Below are 19,297 nucleotides of genomic sequence, written 5' to 3' on the forward strand. Positions count from 1 at the left end.
CGGGAAGGACTCATCTGTGTACCCATGACGTGGACACAGGGGACAGCCCACCTGTGAAGTCCAAGTCTTACCGGTTGTCAGATAAGGTGAAGGCTAGCATCCATGGAGAAGTCACCAAGATGCTAGACCTGGGAGTGATTGAACCTTCAAACAGTCCCTGGTCCAGTCCGGTGGTACTGGTACCCAAAGCTGCCCCACCGGGCACTACCCCAGAACTCCGGTTTTGTGTGGATTACAGGGGACTGAATTCTGTGACAAAGACAGATGCTCATCCCATCCCGAGGGCGGATGAGCTCATTGACCGGTTGGGAGCTGCCCAATATCTCAGTACCTTTGACCCTACATCCGGGTACTGGCAGATTTCCCTGACAGATGGAGCCAAGGAAAGGTCAGCCTTCTCCACACCTGAGGGTCACTACCAGTTCTGTGTGATGCCCTTTGGGCTCAAGAACGCCCCTGCCACGTTCCAGCGGTTGGTGAACCAGGTCCTCTCTGGGATGGAGACCTTTTCGGTTGCATACCTGGATGACATTGCTGTCTTCAGCCGCAGCTGGGAGGACCATTTGTGTCACCTTCAGGCTGTTCTTCAGGCTTTGCAGCAGGCGGGTCTGACGATCAAGGCCAGTAAGTGCCAGATCGGGCAGGGGTCGGTAGTGTACCTCGGTCACTTGATGGGTCGGGGCAAGGTGCAACCCCTCCAGGCCAAGATCGAAACCATCATGGCCTGGGAACCCCCCAAGACTCAGACAGAGGTCCGAGCCTTCTTGGGCCTCACTGGCTACTACCGACGCTTCGTCAAGGGATACGGTACTATTGTGGCCCCCTTGACTGAGCTCACTTCTAAAAAGCACCCTCGACGGGTAATCTGGACCGAGGGATGTCAACAAGCCTTTGACACCTTGAAAAAGGCAATGTGTGCGGCACCTGTTCTCAGGGCACCTGACTTCGCCAAGGAGTTCATCGTCCAAACAGATGCGTCGGAGCATGGTATCGGGGCAGTGCTGTCGCAACTTAATGACGAGGGTCTAGACCAACCGGTGGTTTTCCTGTCTAGGAGACTACTCCCCCGGGAACAGAGGTGGAGTGCAATTGAGAGGGAGGCTTTTGCAGTGGTATGGGCTCTGAAGAAGCTGCGACCATACCTGTTTGGCTCGCACTTCCTGGTTCAGACCGACCACCGGCCCCTCAGGTGGCTGATGCAAATGAGGGGCGAGAATCCCAAGCTATTGAGGTGGTCCATCTCCCTACAGGGAATGGACTTTAGGGTGGAACATTGCCCAGGAGTGGACCACGCCAATGCTGACGGTCTATCCAGGTATTTCCGCCTTAGTGAAGAGGACTCCCAAGGGGTTGGGTAGCTCTCCCCACTTTCAGCTGGGGGGACGCATGTTAGACCTGTCAGCCCTTTGGCAGTTCCCTCCTTATTTATTATTTTTTTGTCCCTGCCCCTTCTAATTTTTTTTTTGTCTACTACCAACTTTTTGGGTGCTGATGTAGAGGTTCTGGGCGCCTCATCCTCACTACCTGAGGGAGAGGCGCAAGGTGCTCCACTGAGGAAACTAGATAAGGGAGGTTAGATCACAAAATGGTGGCTCCAACTGTCACATCAGCACCTGGACTATGACTGCCATGAGAGGTTCCGGAACCTTCTGGGCCCCTCTGGCAAGTCAGGCCCAAGGTGATAAATAGAGGTGACAGGCGGGCGGCCATTTTAGAGTAGAGCTGAGCGGCCGGTTAACCAGGAGTAAGGCACCTGAGTGGGGAGGTGGCTGCACTGGTCAGGGATTGACAGGTCTCAGGGTCTGCACGGTTCCCCTCGCCAGTGACATCACCCCCAACCTTTTGACCGGTCCCTGAGTGCCGCCAGTGACTTGAGACACTCGTATTTAAAGAGGCCTCGAGGAGGAGTGAACCCTTGACCTCTTGGTTCTGGGAGAGGGCCATTGCTGGGAGCTAGCGACTTACAACTCCGCTGTCGCCTGGGATTGTCACCTTCACAGACACAGGGGAAAGATGTGTGTGCTCATGCCCTGAGAGTCCCGTCAGCTTCAGCCCTGGTGCCGTGAGGGGACCGGCACCGTGTTACTTCAACCTCCCCTCCCTCCCCGGGTTCTGCCTTCAAACCCTGGCCGCCACCCCTATTGCTAGGACAAGAAATTACCTGCTGGTCTTCGGCCGTAGCTGCCGACAGCGGGTGGCCTGAGGAGAGGGATCGGCCCCGGGCGTGTGGCGGCGCGAGAGCGACGCGACTGTGGTGCTGTGGAAACCCATCGTCAGGAAGTGCAGGCGGGGCGGCCGTGAAGCCGCTGCCTGAGTCACTTGAGAAGGGGCCGGAGCGCCGCCCCCTGGTTGTACGAGAGCGGAGGCCATGCCCCCACCATACGCGCTGTTCCGGGTTTGGAGCCGCTGGAGTGGTGGGCTGGCCGACAACGTAGCCTCCCAGTCAGGTGACCGGCGGGGAGGAGGAGGTTCTGCCTCTGAGGAGGGGGAGTGCCCTCCGTCGACGAAGGAAGAAGGTTCCCGTCAGGGAAGGGAAGAGCCTGTGGGGGAAGCCCTTGGGGGAGGTGGCCCCGTGGAAGTGTATTTTCATTCCTATTGCCGTGTGAGGATTTCCCCGGGATACCCCCCTTCCGGCTCCGTGACAAAAACGAAGGAACACATCTCGCAACATTGCGAGCTTCAGGAGGAGGACATCTGATGGACAGTAAGCAGGGGATTGCAGCGCGGGAGAAGGGAGAGTGAACTGAGCACTGGGGGGAACTGGTTGTCAAGGCTTATAAAGGGGAAGACCATCAGAGCTTGTTGCATTTATTGGCAGTATAGCGCCACCCAGTGCGTGACCCGAGTGAGGTGGAAAGTGGGTCACATGTCTGTTGCGGGTGGTGGTAGGTCAAGCTCCAGTATCAGAAAACGCTGAGGTTTGAAGTGTCACGGGGGTGGTGTAGATTCAGTGACCAAACACTCTAACAGTGACCGGGATGGAAGTAACCCCTTGATTGCCAACAGTACTTCCCATGACCCGATAAGGTGTATATATCAGGAGCAGAGGGGAATGACACTCTAAGGGTCAGGAAACCGGATACCCAGGGCAACCAGTTAAACCCCTTTAGACTAAGGATTACCCTGAGTGTAAAAAGGGGAGTGTTTACCGAGCGTGGTCTGCAAGGGGTTGGACGTTCCTCCAGAGTCCAGGGGCTATGCACAACCCACATGGAGAGTGTTAGTGATGTGCCAAGCTAGAAGTAATATTCCAGGTCGGATGTTGTTTAAGTAATACCTGGAAATGCTATTCTGAAATGTATCAGTGTGTTAATTCTTTTAAAAAAAACGTTTGATGAAAAGTTTATCTTGAACTGTAAGGTCAAGTTTTGCCTCAAGATATAGGGGAACGTTCATCTGAAAATGTAATGAAATGGTTCAGGTTGTAGTGTCAAATTGAATACCCGACTTTAATAAGAAAGAAAAGAGATAAAGTCTTATAGTAAACCTTACATTTAATCTGTGTAGTGTCCTTTTAGAGTGGTGCTGCGCTAGATTGTGAGCTGGGTAGGATGCAAGCATGAGATGCCAGGTGGAGAGGAAAGCCTGTTGACCTGAGCCAAGCTACCCTTAGGACGTGGAATGTGGAACGTGGACGTGGAAGTTTTTAGCAAAATCATGCCCATGTTGCCCTGCCCCGGAGGAAAGCACAGCTCATTTTCTTTTTGCTTGCCCTGCTTACAAACTGGCAAGGGCCAGATGGCTAAAATCAATCTGCCGAAACCTTGGCACAACCAAACATTCTGTTGCCCTTCGAATTCTAAGAACAGATGGCACTCCTTCTTTGATCCGTGGGGTGGCAAAGTTCTTAGGCTGCGCATGGAATAAGCGGAATAAAACAATAAAGGAAAGTCTTCTGGAGTGACAAGTTATGCTGCTAGCCTGGAATTATCAGGTTATTTTGTTCTATTGCTTTATTTCTATGAATTTTTATCCATTTTGCGATATGATGTTTTAAAAGGTCAAATTTATCCAATAATTTTATATTTATAATAGATATATATTTTTTTTTTAAATGTTGTAAATTTTTGTGCTTTGTATGTATAGATGTATAATGCCCTTAGGGTCCTGTTTCATGAAAAAGCAATCCCAATTAACTAATATCAACGGCAATAAGCCGAAGAAAGATTCACTCATATTTGGAAGCATATTTCATGTATTGTCTATTGGGACATATGACAGCACAAAGCACTTTATGTAGCACAATGCACCTTTTGTATCTATATGATACAGGTCATCTTGTTTACTCTGCACTGTCCCTCATATCAGGATATATTATAGCACTTTCTGTATATAATTGACATAGGTCACCCTGCTTATTTGCACTACATATTGTGTAAATGTATATTGTACTTTGTTGTATCGATTGAGTAGGATGTCTTTTCGTTTTTAACTTAATTGTACATTTTTATCCTTTTTACATTGTAACCAATACTCCTGATTAGAATGCTTTTATGGTGGTACATTTTGCACCGAATAAAGCTTGTTTTGAAGTTGAAGAAATGTTGGCAAAGCCAGACAGGTAATATTGGTAAAGTCAGACTGGGGGTGTGGGCTTCATCTAAGTGAAGGTTTAAATAAAGATCAACTAAAGCTTGACTAAAGTTATTTCTAACTGTCACCAAAAAGAAGAATTTAAAAGTCTATTTAACACTCTTGTCATTAAGAATAATTATGTATCCAGATGCTATGAATGAGGACAGTAGTACAAATCATTACCACTTAATAGGAATGAATATGCCACTTTATTCTGCATGGTTTTTCCCCACAGGGAATTACAACGCAGTTGTTACAGCGACAGTAACAACGCATGCCATTAACCCGCAAATCGTAACAACGACTTGCTCTAGGGGGGCGCTGGATGTTGAAATAGTATCAGATACTATTCCAACTCCAGCATGTGTAACAGTGGGGAAGGTGTTGGATTTTAAATTCAACACCTTCTGCCCCCTCCGCAAGTTGTTGTTCCGACTTGCGGAGTAATGGTATGCGTTGTTACAACGCGGTCGTTGTAACGACCGCGTTGTAATTCCCTGCGGGGAAAAGGATTCATGGTAAACGATGTTTACCAATAGGAATGTAGCTTCAGACATTGTGTAGGTCTTTGAGGGAGAATGGGAAGACACCATTTAAAGGCTACAGTGAGTAGAACTTTACATCAGAGCTATGTGGGTTCATCTGTGCCTGTCATTTTTCCCTGGGAGGCCAGGCTTTGCTTGACTTAGACAGCACCCCTGTGATGTGCACCATCAACAGCAGCAAGGACTTAGGAAGAGCCTATTCTGCATCCAATCGTATGCTTGTGGATTAGTGGAGTGGATGTGCACTTAAGGCATTGAACCAAGTAAGTTTATCTAGAGTAAATCTTTAAAAATCAGAAGCCTAACATACATATAGAGTTCAGCCAAAAACATATATATGTGTATATTAGGCCCAAAAGTGCGACTACGTTATTGCTAATTTAAAGGGTACCAGTGATATCTCTGACGCCCATCTACCACTTAGGCTGTTGACAGAGTGAAAGCACTTACTGTTCAAGTGCTGTACTTCTGATTATCATGGGTTTTATGAGTATCCTCAGGTCTGAATGACCAAGGGCTGAGCTTCACTTGGCCTTGAGTCAAATCTCCTCTCCTGCTCCACAGGACTTAACTCAGGACTGAGTAGTACACAGCTCTATGGCTGACGCAAAAGCGCACTTCTTCTCCACTCAGTGTTAAAAAAGTGCTCTGTGCCTTACTTGATCAAAGTCTGAAAGATACACAGCTGTGTGACTGCCCTAGAGCTGAAAACCATACACAGCTCCTTGACCAAGAGTGATAAGTAAACACCCTCATCATTGGCTTGGTGTTATCAAACAGTAGCGCTATATTGACACGGTAGGATTCGAGGCACTTCTCCAATGGGAAAACAAGAAGTATATATTTGCTGGCAATGTTGATTCAAAGCTGCCGTTCAAGCCACGCCCTGATAAGATCTCTAAATCATGTCTGTACAACAATCTAACTCTTCTCAGCCTCCTCTGCTTTCAGAGGATCTGCTCTGGGCCTTGTTCACACCTGTATGCCTTGCTCTGGTCCTTGTTCGCACCGTAGGCCCTGCTCTGGGCCTTGTTCTCACCCGTAGGCCCTGCTCTGGTCTTTGTTCACACCCGTAGACCCCGCTCTGATCCTTGTTTACACCTGAAGACCCTGCTCTGATCCTTGTTCACACCTGTAGACCCCGCTCTGGTCCTTATTTACACCTGTAGACCCTGCTCTGGGCCTTGTTCACACCTGTAGACCCTGCTCTGGTCCTTGTTCACACCTGTAGACCCAGCTCTGGGCCTTTGTTACACCCGAAGGCCCTGCTCTGGGCCTAGGTCACACCAGTAGGCCCTGCTCTGGGCCTTGTTCACACCAGTAGGCCCTGCTCTGGTCCTTGTTTACACCTGTAGGCCCTGCTCTGGTCTTTGTTCGCACCGTAGGCCCTGCTCTGGTCCTTGTTTACACCTGTATGCCTTGCTCTGGTCCTTGTTCGCACCGTAGGCCCTGCTCTGGTCCTTGTTTACACCTGTAGGCCCTGCTCTGGTCTTTGTTTACACCTGTAGGCCCTGCTCTGGTCCTTGTTCACACCCGTAGGCACTGCTCTGGGCTTTGTTGCTACCCGTAGGCCCTGCTCTGGTCCTTGTTCACACCCGTAGGCCCTGCTCTGGGCTTTGTTGCTACCCGTAGGCCCTGCTCTGGTCCTTGTTCGCACCCGTAGGCCCTGCTCTGGTCCTTGTTCGCACCCGTAGGCCCTGCTCTGGTCCTTGTTTACACCTGTAGGCCCAGCTTTGGTCCTTGTTCACACCTGTAGACCGAGCTCTGGTCCTTGTTCGCACCCGAAGGCCCTGCTCTGGGCCTAGGTCACACCAGTAGGCCCTGCTCTGGGCCTTGTTCACACCAGTAGGCCCTGCTCTGGGCCTTGTTCACACCCGTAGGCCCTGCTCTGGGCCTTGTTCTCACCCGTAGGCCCTGCTCTGGGCCTTGTTCACACCAGTAGGCCATGCTCTGGGCCTTGTTCTCACCCATAGGCCCTGCTCTGGTCCTTGTTCGCACCCGTAGGCCCTGCTCTGGTCCTTGTTTACACCTGTAGGCCCAGCTCTGGTCCTTGTTCGCACCCGTAGGCCCTGCTCTGGGCCTTTGTCACACCGAAGGCCCTGCTCTGGGCCTTGGTCACACCCGTAGGCCTTGCTCTGGGCCTAGGTCACACCAGTAGGCCTTGCTCTGGGCCTAGGTCACACCAGTAGGCCCTGCTCTGGTCCTTGTTTACACCTGTAGACCCCGCTCTGGGCCTTGTTCACACCTGTAGACCCTGCTCTGGTCCTTGTTCACACCAGTAGGCCCTGCTCTGGGCCTTGTTCACACCAGTAGGCCCTGCTCTGGGCCTTGTTCACACCAGTAGGCCCTGCTCTGGGCCTTGTTCACACCAGTAGGCCCTGCTCTGGGCCTTGTTCACACCAGTAGGCCCTGCTCTGGGCCTTGTTCTCACCCGTAGGCCCTGCTCTGGGCCTTGTTCACACCAGTAGGCCATGCTCTGGGCCTTGTTCTCACCCATAGGCCCTGCTCTGGTCCTTGTTCGCACCCGTAGGCCCTGCTCTGGTCCTTGTTCGCACCCGTAGGCCCTGCTCTGGTCCTTGTTTACACCTGTAGGCCCGGCTCTGGTCCTTGTTCGCACCCGTAGGCCCTGCTCTGGGCCTTTGTCACACCCGAAGGCCCTGCTCTGGTCCTTGGTCACACCCGTAGGCCTTGCTCTGGGCCTAGGTCACACCAGTAGGCCCAGCTCTGGTCCTTGTTCGCACCCGTAGGCCCTGCTCTGGGCCTTTGTCACACCCGAAGGCCTTGCTCTGGGCCTAGGTCACACCAGTAGGCCCTGCTCTGGGCCTAGGTCACACCAGTAGGCCCTGCTCTGGGCCTAGGTCACACCAGTAGGCCCAGCTCTGGTCCTTGTTCGCACCCGTAGGCCCTGCTCTGGGCCTTTGTCACACCCGAAGGCCTTGCTCTGGGCCTAGGTCACACGAGTAGGCCCTGCTCTGGGCCTAGGTCACACCAGTAGGCCCTGCTCTGGCCCTTGTTCACACCCGTAGGCCCTGCTCTGGGCTTTGTTGCTACCCGTAGGCCCTGCTCTGGTCCTTGTTCGCACCCGTAGGCCCTGCTCTGGTCCTTGTTCGCACCCGTAGGCCCTGCTCTGGTCCTTGTTTACACCTGTAGGCCCAGCTCTGGTCCTTGTTCACACCTGTAGACCGAGCTCTGGTCCTTGTTCGCACCCGTAGGCCCTGCTCTGGGCCTAGGTCACACCAGAAGGCCCTGCTCTGGGCCTTGTTCTCACCCGTAGGCCCTGCTCTGGTCCTTGTTCACACCTGCAGGCCCTGCTCTGGTCCTTGTTCACACCTGCAGGCCCTGCTCTGGGCCTTGTTCGCACCCGTAGGCCTTGCTCTGGGCCTTGGTCACACCCGTAGGCCTTGCTCTGGTCCTTGTTCGCACCTGTAAGCTCTGCTCTGGTCCTTGTTTGCATCCGTAGGCTCTCCCCTGGGCCTAGGTCACACCCGTAGGCCCTGCTCTGGGCCTTGTTTGCACCCGTAGGCCCTGCTCTGGTCCTTGTTCGCACCTGTATGCCCTGCTCTGATCCTTGTTCCCCTCTTCTATCCAAATAACAGACCAACATATCCACCGCTCAAATTGCTTTCATATTTTCACTATACTAATTCACCACTGATCCTTTATGGGTTTCAGAGTAGCGCGCTACTCGCCGAAAAAGTGCTTAGACGCCTCGTCAGGGGTAGTAAGCGCTATATAAATGCAATTACAATAGACTACAATACAATATTGGCGTGCTTCCGCCGGTGAAGTTTGATTGCCAACAGTAGCAGATCTGGCCACATGACTCTGGCTCTGCTTCATCTACACTGGTTGCACTTGCACCGCAGAGCGGACACCAGACATTGCTACTCAGCCTTTAGGGTCCTCACTCGCGGTAACTCTGCGCACCTTCCTGACTGGTGAAAGGTTTTGTTGGCTCCTGACAGACTAAGACTAAAGCATTCACCTTCAGAGGTTTCTAGATTTGGTTGAGTCGCGCTCTCCCATCCAGCGTCCCCTTCAGCTCCTCTGAACTTCTCATCCACCAGACGTTCACCCTGAGCCTTCTGGACTTTGCTGCTCTTGAAGACTCAGGGGCTTGTCTAAAGTTTGGCAGATGCCAGACACTCTAAAAACTACAAGAAGGGCGGATGGGAGTGGGGCATCTTCCAGAGACATCTGCCAATCGTTGTCAGATGCCCTGCGCCCACCTAGCTCTAAATAACCAAATTACTTGCCTATAATTCCCATACTCTTGCTGGAGTGTCTATCAACAAATTGCTCTCGTTGGTCCCTGTTTTTAGGTCTCGCCTGCGTTGCAGCGCATGCGCTGCTTGCCTTGGCGAGACCTATAGTTGTTGATTTTCTGTCTGTGTTCTTCGGAAGTGGGATTTGTGTCCGCCCTGTTGCCTTTAGGCCCCGCCCACCCTGCCTGGAGATTCTGCTTGCGCACGGCATCAGCGCAACACAGGACCTTCAGGCAGTCTCCTAACATGGTAACGCCTCCTCCCTCCAAGATGGTTATTAGGTTACGAACGCACTAAGGATAAAGGACAGCGAAAGGCACGAGACAGATAGGCTAATTCTATGCATTTTAAAACTATTAATAATCAATCCAACTGACTCCAAATTAAATAGGTCTGAAATTAACGATTAATACACACTATCCACTCTAATTCACATCTCCCTATTCCGAGATTGCCATCCTCTTTTTGACCTTCCATGCATTCCCTGCGTGTGCTATGTCAGGGGACGACAATACCACGCCACTGCGTATTTCCAGTTTCGGCCACCTTGAGTGGGTCCTTTAAATATTAATGTTTACGTCTTATATACATTTGGTAATTGGAATATATAGACAGTCAAGCTTTCGTATGTTTGAGTCTATAAATTAAGCAGTGCAATATTGTACAAATCATAAGGAGCTCGCTTTAGTGTATTTTCATGACTACAAAAAAAATCACTTTAAAACGGCAGCCATAATGAAACTGTGCTTCATTCGAAGCAGCCTTAGCCACTGAAATTGGCCTTGCCTTTCTGCTTTCAAAATGGGTTCTGCTAAAGCCCCCAACCAAGAAGCAGCGAGTGATTGAGCAAAATATCTGTCCTGTCCAGTTGCAAGGAGCAGAATTTTGTGGGCACTTTGCTGAACAAGCATTTGCAATGCAATAGGTCTCGCATTCACGCGAGTTTGAGCTATTATTATTGTAATTGACAATGCCTTTTATTTAGGTTTTAAAACCCAAAACATAAATAAAAGGCATTGTCCTTTACAATGCTAACAGCTTAAACTCACGTGAATGCGAGACCTATTGCATTGCAAATGCTTGTTTAAAAATGTATAACAGTTTTACGTGTGCACACCTTCCCTTTTTTTGAGTTTCAATTTCAAGTTTTTAAAGTTGATTTTTCGAATACGAGCGTGCTAGCAGCTTGCTGTGACCGTCCCTACACAGCATTAGTATAAATGACAAAACAAAAGGAAGCGGTTCTCCCGCCCCCAACTGCTGCACTGCAAAATGAGGAGTCTCTCCTCTAGAACTGAGTTCAATTGTGACCAAGTGCTCCAAAGTGATCAAAAGTAATCCAAAAATGAATAGATGACAATAATCCATGTTCTCAAACAAATCATATCAGTCTGGAGACAGCAATGTACACTGTGAGTGTTTATTGTGCATTTTCAAATGTCTGATGCTGCATTTCGCTTAAGACATAGACACGTGCTTTAAACATTCCTTCAAAATGGCATTCGTGCAAAAACCCAATGCATTTCGAACCATTCCGGTTCTTCGTCAGGGGTACTGAAACAGATAAAATAAAAAGAACTGCATAAACAACCATACTGAGCATGTGCGACTTCAATAATGCGAAACAGAAAAAAGGAGACCGAACAAATGTATCAACCCATTGCCTCACCACCTGCATCCCTCTTCCCTCATGATGACCAATGTGATTACCCAAGCAGTAACAGAAACTATATGTGAAACAGCGTTACTCCCACCCTGTAACTAAAACATCCATAAAAAACCCACTTTGTTCTTTTACCTTCTGCGCCTAATTGGGTAATCACATTGGTCATCATGAGGGAAGAGGGATGCAGGTGGTGAGGCAATGGGTTGATACATTTGTTCGGTCTCCTTTTTTCTGTTTCGCATTATTGAAGTCGCACATGCTCAGTATGGTTGTTTATGCAGTTCTTTTTATTTTATCTGTTTCAGTACCCCTGACGAAGAACCGGAATGGTTCGAAATGCATTGGGTTTTTGCACGAATGCCATTTTGAAGGAATGTTTAAAGCACGTGTCTATGTCTTAAGCGAAATGCAGCATCAGACATTTGAAAATGCACAATAAACACTCACAGTGTACATTGCTGTCTCCAGACTGATATGATTTGTTTGAGAACATGGATTATTGTCATCTATTCATTTTTGGATTACTTTTGATCACTTTGGAGCACTTGGTCACAATTGAACTCAGTTCTAGAGGAGAGACTCCTCATTTTGCAGTGCAGCTGTTGGGGGCGGGAGAACCGCTTCCTTTTGTTTTGTCATTTATACTAATGCTGTGCAGGGACGGTCACGGCAAGCTGCTAGCACGCTCGTATTCGAAAAATCAACTTTAAAAACTTGAAATTGAAACTCAAAAAAAGGGAAGGTGTGCACACGTAAAACTGTTATGGATCTTGATACTTGAACGTCCCGAAAACGAGGTTGCACCCCACAATATGGAATATAATGAAACCACTCGACAGCATAATTCTGGAGACAGCACTTAGAACCATCTTGTACAAATGGCCTATAACATCAACGTTGTTGGACTGCATTCATACAACTACAATCAGCAGGAAGAAGCGTTACGATTTCACGATGGATTGTGTTTGACACTGATGGATTTAATGTTTTTATTTACACAGCACGAGTATATTTTTATACATGTGTCTATTTGTTCATTTATTCATCTGTTTTACAGTTCTTTAAGCATTTATTCGAATGCGTTGGGATTAAGACGGGGTCACGGGGTTTTGTTCACCTGCGCAATGATTTATGGGAAAGCGAGGCATTAGTTGTTTCTTTAAGGGATTAGAGGAGATGGCTGATCACGTGGTGAGTTCTAATTAGGGAATAAGCGTGAAACACGTGTGCATGAGCAGGCTTTAAATAACGGCCTCACTATGTGGGAAGTCGATGACTCCCTGAAAGCGGAAAGCAAGACGCACACTTGCAATTGTTAGGCGCAGAAGGTAAAAGAACAAAGTGGGTTTTTTATGGATGTTTTAGTTACAGGGTGGGAGTAACGCTGTTTCACATATAGTTTCTGTTACTGTTTGGGTAATCACATTGGTCATCATGAGGGAAGAGGGATGCAGGTGGTGAGGCAATGGGTTGATACATTTGTTCGGTCTCCTTTTTTCTGTTTCGCATTATTGAAGTCGCACATGCTCAGTATGGTTGTTTATGCAGTTCTTTTTATTTTATCTGTTTCAGTACCCCTGACGAAGAACCGGAATGGTTCGAAATGCATTGGGTTTTTGCACGAATGCCATTTTGAAGGAATGTTTAAAGCACGTGTCTATGTCTTAAGCGAAATGCAGCATCAGACATTTGAAAATGCACAATAAACACTCACAGTGTACATTGCTGTCTCCAGACTGATATGATTTGTTTGAGAACATGGATTATTGTCATCTATTCATTTTTGGATTACTTTTGATCACTTTGGAGCACTTGGTCACAATTGAACTCAGTTCTAGAGGAGAGACTCCTCATTTTGCAGTGCAGCAGTTGGGGGCGGGAGAACCGCTTCCTTTTGTTTTGTTGTTTAAAAATGTATCCATTTTTTGCTGAATTTTTTTCTTTCTTCGTTTGTTAGTTATATTGATGTGCTCCGTTTTACTCTATTTTTGTACAGGGCTCCCTTGCCCCAGGGCTAGGGTAGCACCGGTTATTTAAAGAAGTAAGGGCCATATGTAGGAAGCCAAATTGCGATCGCAAATGCTGAAATTCGCAGAATTTCGGCGTTTGCGATCGCAATTTGGGCAGTGTGCTATGTAGTACACAAAAACCCACACGCAAAATAAGGAATCGCATAATTTGCGATTCCATATTTTGCTAATGCATTTAAGGAATCCCAAATTGCGATTCCTTAAATGCAATGTAGGAAGCACCCAAGTTGTGCAATTTTGGCTCAAGGAATCGCATATTACCACCAACCTCAGGTTGGTGGTAATTTGCGATTTCCTTGAAAAATGCACTTTTTTGCATTTTTCAAAGTGCCATGTGGCGCACATACATGCCCTTAGCGCATGTATGTGCGCCACATGTGCACACATGTTTATTTCAGGGGTGACACCCTTGCAACCTTGAAATTGCATTCTCAATTTGCGATTCTCTAATTGAGAATCGCAAATTGAGAATGTCTTCCTATTCATTCCTATGGGCCTTCTAGCCCATAGGAATGAATGGCAAGGTATTCCTTATTTGCGAATCTCAATTTGGGATTCGCAAATACGGAATAGGTGGGAATCGCAAAATATTTTGCTAATCCTACCTACATTCCGTTTTGCAATTCTCTAATTGCGATTCCCTAAAAATTGCAATTAGAGAATCGCAAAACACGTTTTACCTACATATGGCCCCAAGTTAGGACAATTAAAAGTATGTGCCAGGAAGAGCCCAGTGACAGGGCTGCTGGTCACAGAGTCAAACTATCAGAGGGCTTTGTCATGCTTTCATCTTTGCAAGGTTTATAAAATGAACACCGTTACCTTGGGTAATAATTTCAGTGGCAAGCGACTATTTCTTCTCTTATCGTAAGTTATAAAAAAATTGTTGCTATTACCTAGGGATTTAAAACACAGCCTGTCTGCTTTTCCCAGGGGTTTAATGAACACTGTTCTCTGCTTTACCAGTACACAGAGGGTCTTATCACAGCCCCATGTTTGAACCAGGGCTTCAAATCTCTCCCTCTGCTCCAGCAGTGACAGCACCATGTCTAATGAACTCTGTGCATGTGGGTGGTAGTAAAGTGAACCCTTAGCAGGGAAGTGCTGTAACGTAGAGCGCTTAAGGCTCCCTGGTGGTGTGTGTCTGGGTATTAATTCAGCACAAACCTGCCTGGTGAGGACACGGAGCGTTGCGCATTAATGGGGTGGTGGGCCGGGAATTTTAAGACCATGTGCATCAATTGTGGCTTTACATATTTTGTTTTTTACAATTACATTTTGCATATATTAATTGTACAGGGGGATTACATGATCTGCCCAGAATTGTACAATTTTCAGTAAGTGCTGAAATAAGGACTGGAATAGAGTTCCCCAACTCCTGAAATTGTCAATGTGGCTACTACTCCAAGTCTGCTGGACTGTTGGACCAACGACCTGTTGGACAAGTCGCACACGGCCACAAGATCGCCTTACAGCAAACTCTACTTCCTGTGGGACAATTTCTGGCCAGTTTGACCCCTTCCACCTGTGTGTGGAGGTTATGAACCTCTCCTTTGTTATGCACTTTGATGCTAGTAGCTCAACTCTACAATCTGCCCCTGGGCAAAAAGTAGGGTGCCCCGAAGAACTAGCCCAACAGCGGTTCCACCAGAGGACATCCGGTCGATGTGGGAGTACTGAAGAAGGAATTCATTTGTAAATGGCTAGTTGAACATCTGTAATGTGTTCTTTGGCATTGCTCCTAGATTTCTCCAAAGTTCTCAGACTTCTTTCCACCTCCCTCTGCCACCCTGTGGTGATTCAATCACGCTAAGTGTGTAAGGCTCTCACCAGGATGCCACCTGGTGACTGTATCAAACAAGAAAGCCACCTGTCCTGAAAAGAAGAGGTGAACCCACCCTCTCTTCCAGGATCCAGGGGAGAATTCCATAATCTCCCCCTACAAAAACAATCCGAAGTGAGTTGTGATTAAATATACGCTCATAGGAAGAGAGGATTTCAGATAAGGTACCTAGGGCCTCTTTTAAAGCTTGGCGGACAGGGTGCGCCACGGTAAGCACGATCGAGCTCCCTATCTGCCCAACTCTTGGTCCGCCAGCCGCATTTAGAGATAGGTGGACCATAAACGTTTCGTCAGCAGAGTCCCTGTTGGCTGGGTTGACGGGAACCTTCCTCTGAAAGCCTGAAGGAGCGGGCGCCATTGGAGGAAGGGTGGACAGTGTAATGTTCTTTATAACTGCCCATCACCACTGGTAAAACAGGACATTGATGGACAGAAGAAACTAATAATGGTTTAACAATTTTTTTTGTTTTTCAGAAACAAACTCCTGCTTTTGGGAGTTGACTTCTGAAAAATAAAAAAAGTTCAACAGTTTGATGAGTCGGCCGTCAAAACCGACACCAGCCGTCCACCAAACGTTTTGTACCTTGAAGGGAACTCCAGTGACGGTGGTTCTTTCAGAGGAACACCGATGACTGCTGGGCCGCTGGTCATCTCTAAACTTGAGACAAGGACTACCATTGGGAGGAAGGAGGTAATGTCCTCCACCATCCATACAGACACCACTCTCTTCTTCATAGACTAAATCAGCCCTTTAATATTCAATTTGGGCTACCTATTACTTAGTTATAGCTAAACTGATCATTTTTTGGTGACCTAGTATGTAGTGATGCATTTTATTAAACAGCATGTGTTTAGAACATTGTGTCAAAGTTTCCTACACAACTATTATAATTAGGGCTCCCTGTTTTCCGTTTTTATTGATTTTTATAGATAAATACAGACATGTCTATCCTGTCTGTATTTATTTTTAAAAGCAGAAAAATACAAATAATTTGGCATCTTCTTAATGACCCACCATGCTGAGATGAATGACTTAGCAGTAGATGGTGGCACCATGGAGAGATTCGAAGCTCAATGAGAAGTGCTTAAATGACTGCGTATCTCAACATGTATATGTGCTAGTATACTACATTTTTAATGTGGGTTTATTATTTTATTATTTTTGGCTCTGTATTGTGCTAAAACCTGACAGGCATCAAAGTATAAGTGCAAGTTTATCTGTTAAATAAATGCAGAAATATATGAGTTATCACCTCATCTGTTCACAAAACACACCAAAATATGGATAATTAACCAAGAAGATGTCAAAAAAAATTAATATGGGTAAATAGACAGAAATGTTAAAAAAATAAACATCATAAAACCGGGTGCTCTAATTATAATCGAGGAACTAAACAAGACGCCTCACGACGCCCACCGCCTCAAAACAGGTCCCTTGGTACTGAAACCCAGGTTTTAATGGGAAGTGGAAATAACAGGCTTTTATAAAAGATATCCCTCTTAGGAAGAAAGCCTTGGAAGTGTTTTCATGACTTTGGCTTGATGTATTATGCATTACCTTCATGGATGAATTCATCTCACAAAGGCTGATGGATGGGGAAGCAATGATCCCCTCAGCCGGCTTACCACAGGAGTGTTTTTAAGAATGCTTTGAGGAAATCCAATTGGTGCCACCTCTCAGACTCCTCCCCCCTCCCAAGATTCCCACAATTCATAGCTTACCCGGGGGAGTGCTTACTTCTAAACCCAAAGGCGAAGATTTAATTTAGCTTCAGAACTTCTTGCTTCCAAGAAATTCTATAAATCCACAGGGGCAAGAGGAGGAGGAAGCAGTTCATGCTATATCGTTTTATTGAGATTTAAATTAACATGTTTGATAGGGAAGCAATATTCCACCAATAAGGGGTGCCCATAGCAGGTCCAGGAGGGCTGGATCCATGCCAGATTTTCAGAACACTAACATTAGAGAATTTGTTATTCAGTGAATGTAAAAAAAGGGGAATATTTACAAGAAAATGGTGCAGCATGGCGTTGTGCCAATTTGGCAGCGTCGCGCAGTGCCATTCCCAAAATGCAGGGATGCACCGTATTTACAAGGATATGGCGCACCCCTTTATGTATTTATTTATTTATTTGGTGTTATCTATAGCGCGAACATGACCCTGCATAGGGTATCAGAGCACTTTACATTTGCATTTCCAAAACCAGTTATGTTACCCAGTCATCAGTTGTTGTACAATGATTAGACCTAAACATTAACCACATCCATGCTCAGGACGGCTCCCGGCCGTCATGAGTCACGGTAGTCGTGTGCTCATGACGGCCGGGAGCCTTCCGACCGTTGCCGCTCCGCCCACGCGCGGCAAATTCCCCGCCTGTGCGGGCGAATTAATTAGTGGGCGGAGTTCGGACGGCTCCCGGCCGTCATGAGCACACGCCCACCGTGATTTATGATGGCCGGGAGCCGTCCTGAGTACCTGAGCGCCACGCCCCTCCTCGCATCGCGGCGGAATTTGCCGCACGTGGAAGGGATTAAGCTTAAAATACATATATACAAGCCCACAAAAAGGTTAATGTTCAATGAGAGGTAGCAAGAATATGATTATGAAATGACCGTTGACGATAGCGAGTCGTCTGAAATTATGGAAGGTATTTACTCATATAGAAAGATTTTGCTTCCTTTTTAATTGCAGCGATGAATGGGATTCTTCTAATGTTGGGAGGGAGAGCGTGCCAGATTCTAGGAGCTGCACCAGAGAACGCTCGGTCATAAGTCATAACCCCTGCGTTTCCCCTAGCACTGGTGCTAAAAATAGATGCCTAGTGCCTACGCAGGCACCCTTGTGGCATAGTGCAAGGGTGCCTGTGTTGCAGGAAGGTGTCCCTTCCTGCACATAAACAATCAATACATGCATTCTGCAGCACACATAGAAGTAGCAAATCGTCACCTTCTTGCACATAAACAATCATTAATGGCATTTTACTCTTTCTATATGTCTTGTAGAAAGCAGCACACATAGAAAAAGCATAAACAAAAGAAATAAAAGTATTTCTCCTCGTTGCGCCAATCTAACGTTTGCTTTTTCATGGCATTAGTTTTTGGCGCTGCCTCATATTTACACCTGCTTGTAAATCTAGGGCAACGTCAAAAAGCAGTGGGTGTTGCGGTGGAATCCCCACAGCACACCCATTGCACGCCCCTTTCATGCAGAAAACTGCGTGGAAGGGTACCATATTTATAAACGTGGCTGAACACCACTTTGTAAATGTGGAGTAGGGCACTGCGCCACCGTAAATATGCCCGAACTCTTTAACACAGCACGTGGTTATTCTGATAACCTGGCATGGATCCTGCTCTCCTGGGCCCACTTTGGACACCCCCAGCTATACAGTTTTAACACTTCACACTCAACGAGTGCAGTTGCAGGATAGGACAACTATGGGATTTTGTAAAATCCACCACAATCTGGACCCTACTATACGGGCGCTCAGTCAGGCATCATCCATGGAAGGGTCATGGTATCTGTAGTGAACAAATTAAGAGTGGAGGTGGCGGGGTGTGGTGGCACCACCCTACTTCTTCTGGCTTCTGGGTACGTCTCCAAGACTTGACATTGTCGAACATCCTCTTCTTCACAGTCAGTTTCAGTTGACATAGAATGTAGTCCAGACCATGGATTTAGAATTGTCACATCCTTCGTGTCGGGGAGAGCTCAGTCCGTTTGAGTCAGTCCCTAAGTACTTTCAATGGAGAGTGTCTGACGGATTTATAGTCCAAAACCTCCATTCCTACGGCCTGGGCCCTGACTACCGGCTCAGAATTCATAGTCACTGACACTGATCTCCTACTGTTTCACTTGGTGCCAGTTCTGGACACTGCCCAATGGGGATGCGATGAATGACAGGTCTCTCCTGGTGGTCTGTGCCCTGATGGTCATGACGGACAGGGCTATGACTGGCGTACAGGGTCAAAGGGAGAGGTAGGTGGATTCTGGACGCCGAAGTGGCCTGTTTCCTCACTGTGCAGCATTCTTTCAATTGATTGGAGTTTTACACTCTGACCACAGTCCACTCACCCTTTCTACATCACACTTCACACTTCTTTTCGTGGAGGGGTTTTAAATAGCTGAGGGAAAATAAAATATACGCACTGCGAAAATGGATATCACCAATAGATTCAATTATTTACTACAGAATTTGTTTTCGATTGAATTGATATGAGGAAATATGAGTACAAAAATGATAGTTTTGGTGGCAGTTTCACATCTGATGCTTTGTTAATATGTTTTTTTGAATGAATGACAAGATGGCCGTCAACATGATTCCCACGTAATGGAGACTGTCCTATTGGCTAGTCTAGTGCCCAGCTGTAT

General features: G+C 47.3%; 1 protein-coding gene across 3 annotated transcripts in view; it reads right to left on the minus strand.

Annotated features, from left to right (window-relative positions):
* Nucleotides 1–19,297, minus strand: part of KLHDC8B (kelch domain containing 8B) — a 1,076,716-nt gene that overhangs the window by 531,767 nt on the left and 525,652 nt on the right. The window lies entirely within an intron of this gene.

The sequence above is a fragment of the Triturus cristatus genome, chromosome 9 (assembly GCF_964204655.1).
Source record: "Triturus cristatus chromosome 9, aTriCri1.1, whole genome shotgun sequence".
Lineage (NCBI taxonomy): Eukaryota > Metazoa > Chordata > Amphibia > Caudata > Salamandridae > Triturus > Triturus cristatus.